The 5,467-nt window shown below is 40.6% G+C and overlaps 1 long non-coding RNA gene across 1 annotated transcript; it reads left to right on the forward strand.

Annotated features, from left to right (window-relative positions):
• The first annotated feature begins 3,046 nt into the window (after positions 1–3,046).
• Positions 3,047–4,600, forward strand: LOC115089314. Its single transcript, XR_003856063.1, has 2 exons — positions 3,047–3,257; positions 4,121–4,600. It is a non-coding gene; the product is annotated as an uncharacterized LOC115089314 (long non-coding RNA).
• The last annotated feature ends 867 nt before the right edge of the window (positions 4,601–5,467 follow it).

Here is a 5,467-nt window from a genome sequence, read left to right on the forward strand (position 1 = left end):
GTAGTTGCTGTGTTTTTAATTGAGCTGCACATTTATCTGAACAAGGGAACATAAAAAAAGGCAGCTGAGCAATTTCATGGACAAAAAAAATACTTTAATGTATATTAAAAGGACAACAATTTGAACTCTTAAAAATTATACCATCAATAAATTTTGGAAACTAGCTACATGGCAATCACATTCAAAGACTTGAGGATCCAGTGGCCCTTAAAGGGGTACTTCACGTTGAAGTGCATTCCAGGTGTTGCAGAGTAACAACATAAAAGGGACCACAGTAAAATGATTTCTGTGCCATGCCAGTCTAACAGAAATGGAGCTGTGATGTTCGAGACAGGGATATCATCTTGCTGAAGTGAGAGACAGCAGGACAGGGAGAAAGCTCATGCCAAGATAATGGTGGAATTATGCCAACAGGGTAGCAAAGATCATTAGAGTCTGTGCACTGGTTGGCACCAGAATGAGACTAAATACAAGCCTATCTCCAGTACTACATGCATGTGCTTTATGGGTCTCATGCATTGTTTCCCCATACAATGTGCCTCTGCAAAACAATTCTGGATGTCTCTGGCTTTTTAGGTGTTACAAAACAACTAGTCTACCTTTCAGTCACACCTTCCTTTGCTCACATCTTTAAGCATATAAGAGGCAAAAAGCTTTAATCTACATCCAAAACCTGCACTAACCATTTTAAGGTGCAAGAGAAAAGGAAAACCACTGGATTTGTATTTTTCTATTTTCCTAAGTCATGAAAATGAAGAATTTGACTGTTTTCATACTACCTGTTTGATGAATGTAAATATTCTGAACTGTTTTGTATTGTGATAGAGATAAGATTGTATATAATAAATATCTGAAAGGTTGATGCTATCTGTTCAATTGTATTTTCCTGACTATTCTTTCTGGCTGTCAATAGCTTACTGAACTCAAGTCCTTTTAATGGCAGTATGTAGTATGGTAAAAGTGTTTTTATCTGATCATTTTCTTTCCTCGTGTCCTGCTAGACCAATCCATTACCCTTTGGATTTCCTCATTCCTCAGCTGCCAGTCACAGAGATCACACACCCCTTATGCAATCAGTCTTTTGCATAAAAGGGGGAGTAGTCAGTGGCCCTGGTCAGCAGCCTCAGTCAGCGCAATCAGACAAGAAATCTCAAGTATGCCCTTTCTTTCAGTTCTTATTACATTTTTTTTTTTTAATTGAAAGTTTATTAGCGCTGTAGTGAGTAAGCATACATAAACAATATCACCGTACACCAGTACAGCCACCTGAAGCATATATCAGTATAAAAAGTATAACAGGATAGAAACAGACAAGCAACAGGGTGTTTAGCATTAATTCCTCCCCCCCCCCCCCCCCCCCCGCATGTCAAATAAAGTCTAATGAAGATTGGTTGGCACAGCGCCATCCCCACCGCCGCTACTCCACAACAGTTCCGGGCCATAGGCAAGCAGCTAGATTAGCCAATCAGGGATTGGAGAATGTCAAAGGTCTCCATGTGATGTAGGGCTGCCAGATTGTGTGGAACTTAGGCAGGCGTTGATATTTCAGGGCGGTAAGACGATACAAGGTGCAGATACTATCCAGACGGCTAAGTAGTTCTGATGAAGTAGGTGGCAGGGGCCTCTTCCAACGGAATGCAATTTCCATTTTAGTCGCCGTGCATACCTGTTGCACCAGTATTTGACCGGACGGAGCCAGAGAGTCCTCTGAGGCAAATAGTAACGCCTGGTCCATTGTAAGAGTACAGGGGGCCCGTAGAAGTTGTGATAGTAAAGTGGAAACGTAGGTCCACAGCAGTCTGATAAATACACAGTCCCACCATATATGCCGAAAGGTGCCCTGATGGTGGCAATTCCGCCAGCAAAAGGGGTCCATATGAGGGTAGCAATGTTGTAGTCGGACCGGCGTAAGGTACCACCGAAATAGCATCTTATAGTTGGCTTCTATGCTCCGTGTAGAAATATTGCCCCGAGAGACCTTGGATAAGAGTCCATTCCTCTTCTGAGTAGGCCCTCCCAAGATCGGCCTCCCACGACAGCATGTGAGGAGATTTAGCAAATGGTCGAGTAGATAATAGGCGGTACAGTTTGGAAATGAGACCCCCCACAGCTGAGGTAGCGGTACAATAGCCCTCAAACAGAGAACGAGTAGGTGATATGAGGCCCTTAGCTCGGGCGCACAGCAAGAAGTGTCGAAGCTGCATGTATGGAAGAAACTCCATGGATGGTAAATGGTAGAGGTCCTGAAGCTCCGAAAACGGTAAGGGAAGGGCTTGCTGCATGACCTGGTGAAAGCAAGTGACGCCACGGGCTTTCCACAGTTCGTAAGCTTTGGTGGGAAGGCCAGCTGGAAACAGAGTGTTGTGAAATAAAGAGGTAAGTGAGTAATACTCTGAAGTGCCCACAAGCTTGTGCCGCCATCTCCTCCACACATTGTAGGTGTGTCTGGTAGAGGGGGCGAGCTGAAGATTCGACCTCCAGGTTTTGGTAGGTTGCCATAGTAGAGAAGACAATGGTGTCGGTCGTATCCATTCCTGCTAAAGGGGGAGAGAAGAGTGAGGATCTGAGGATTTTTTTCAAGTCCTTCATGTGTCTTGGTCCAAGGGTTTCCTCTGTGAATCTGGCAGTTGTTGAAAGAAGAAATTCTTTGGGGAGGGAATGATATGGCTAGATGCACTATAAGTTCCCGGGTTATAGAAGATTTTCAGAATTAGGCCTTGCTAAAACCTCACAAGTTTGAAAAAAAAGTTTACAGTTCATAATGTAACCATGGAGCGGTTCCATAACATTTTTTTTCATATTTTCAGAAAAAAATGCATAGTGTGGTTTTAACATTGTATAGAGATGGATCGGTACAGTTAGTGTCATATGCAGATCCTGATTTATAAGCCTCTTATCTAGTGATGTACAATAGTTTTTCTGTCCCACCTGTGCTTCTCAAATCATAATTCGTTATTTGTAGATTGGAATTCAGAATTCTAGGATTCTCATGGATTCTGGAGGACATTGAATTCATTCTTTAATTAAATTACATTTTAATAGACAAACAAGAAAAATATTCAGAGATGTTGCCTGAGAGGATTCTGAGACCATGCAGATCTCTTCTCAACAGGGGAGCACATTGGATTTTCTCATGTAAGGCTTATTAGGTCTTCACTACAAGAGATAACGTGTAAACTTCAACTTTTCGGAGTAATTATGACCAGACGTTATAAGAGTTTAATGAACACTAGAAGAGGAGATGTCCATAGAAAGAAGTAAGTGCAAATTGCTCTTATCCATGCACTTCTTCTCCACTATGAACTCTCAACTGTACACTTTCCACCTTGTTACACCACATGCCTGGAAAAGATGTCCTAAGTCAGTGTAACATGCTCCCTCTGTGGCCTTATTCAAATCCAGCCTAAAAACGCACCTTTTTGAAGCTGCTTTTCAATCTTTTATTTGTTGTTTATATTCTGCCTTTCAGGTACTTCAAAGCGGATTATTTCTCCCAGACCCCAGAGGGCTCCCAATCTTAATGACTTCTTTATAATAAATATACTTTCCCATAGGCGGTTTAACATGTATGGTTGTCTTGACTAGAAAGTAAGCTCAGGGAGCAGGGAGTGCATCTTATGGGCATCTGAGCAGAGCTGTATATGTCCAATAGCACTTTAGAAATGGTGAATAGTAGTAGTACAAGAGCTGTGCTCTCCTTGTTCCAGAGGAAGGGGCAGATTGCCTTTTCTTCCCCCTGGGAGATTGTATTTGCTCTTTCATTTGTGGAATGTAAAGATTAGAGAGAGAGAATTCCAGAAGTGACTCTACTGCTCTCAGGTTCAGGAGGGTTACTATTCCTAGATCCCAGAGCTAGCAAGGATCTTCCAGTTTTTGTGATAGCAGTAAAAGAGGAAGAAAAGGATTTTCTATGTTCTGATCCTGTTTCTGAGGGAGAAGGAGACCCTTTAGCAACCCATTGTAAGTTCCAGTTTCTCTGCATATGTGTGCCATATAAAGAACTGTATTTTGGTCTATTCTTGTCTAAGGAACGCTAAAGATATGTTTTCCTGCTCTGCATCACAGACCTTTGTCAATTTCTATCTTCAATAAGTTGAGATTTGTGATTTCTTTCTTTCAGTGACAGTGTTTCATCCCCAGCTGGAGACCCTTGTCCCGGCACTGCAGTGTGTTTGCCAGTACTCTACAGCACTTAAAGGTGGCCCCTTACCTGTTATGAGGGCTACGCTTGGAAAAACACATATTCCTTTCTCCTTTTGAAGAGGGACAGGTTTATTAGAAGTGGACATTGTCTTTACTTTGACTTGAACACAATATATTAGCCCTTTTGTACCCTTCTGTGAAACCTGGTGTCATGGGTCCCGGTAAAGTTTGTTTCAAAAAATCTGTGCATCCAAAATTGGAAATATTGTCATATTTTTAAAAAGTTAAATTAATAGTAAGACTCCAATCTTTTAAAGAAGAAAAAAACATTTTTGAAGTCTATTATTTTCATGTGCTTGTAGAGGAAAGTTGTTTTTAGATTGAGGTAAACAAATATTTTTTCTAGTGCATATGTAATAAAATGTAAGAAAACAAACAATAAAGCCTTCACACTCTGCAAATGTTTATTTCATGAAACGGGCAGTGTGATCACAAAGTTCATTAAATAAATTGATGGATTATTAAGCCACTCTTAAACATGTCCGTAATGATTGAAATAGTCTAAAAATTACAGCATTTTATAATTGAAAAGAATGCTTTATCAACATCCAGAGTGTACTGTTTCCTGGTTATGTTTATAATATCTTTCTCAAAATGAAAGCTTGATTGACTGTAAAGTCCCCAACTACAGTCAGGTAGTTGATGTCACACAAGGGCTTGCAGCGAGCATTGTATGTTACCAGGTATTGACCGTCCACGTACACTTTGAAATAATCCTCCTCGCACTCAATATCAATCTATAATATAAAGAAGACAAAGATATTTTCCCATTGTACTAACAATCATTTATTTGTAATTTAATACTATATTGTAGTGGCACATCCGGTACAAGATTTGTCATATCTGCCTTCTGGCAGAGTGGTGTTAAATTTCAGTTGTACTAGAGTTTTTACTTTTTGCTTTTTTGTCCACTTTTATTCCTTATTGACACCCTTCCAGCTCTACTCCAGTGGCTTGTCAGTTTGAAGCAAATGGGTAAAACGCAAGGCATAAGTCCATATTTTTCATTTTTGGATCCCTGAAACAAATGGAGGGGTCCCAAGAATGAAACAAAAAAACATTCAGCTAATTTTTTTATGTTTCCCATTTAAGTCTATGGCTGTGCCCTGTGAAAATAAACAGATAGAGGTACCAACTATTGGCTGTGTGACCTCACAGCCTTGTTAGGGCCCAGGAAGGACAAGTTGGCACAGAGATTAGCCATTGGTGCAGCATCTTTTTAAACAGCCTACAGCTGCTATTTGGATCAAGTGACTCTGTCCCA

The sequence above is a fragment of the Rhinatrema bivittatum genome, chromosome 4 (genome assembly GCF_901001135.1).
Source record: "Rhinatrema bivittatum chromosome 4, aRhiBiv1.1, whole genome shotgun sequence".
Taxonomy (NCBI): Eukaryota; Metazoa; Chordata; class Amphibia; order Gymnophiona; family Rhinatrematidae; genus Rhinatrema; species Rhinatrema bivittatum.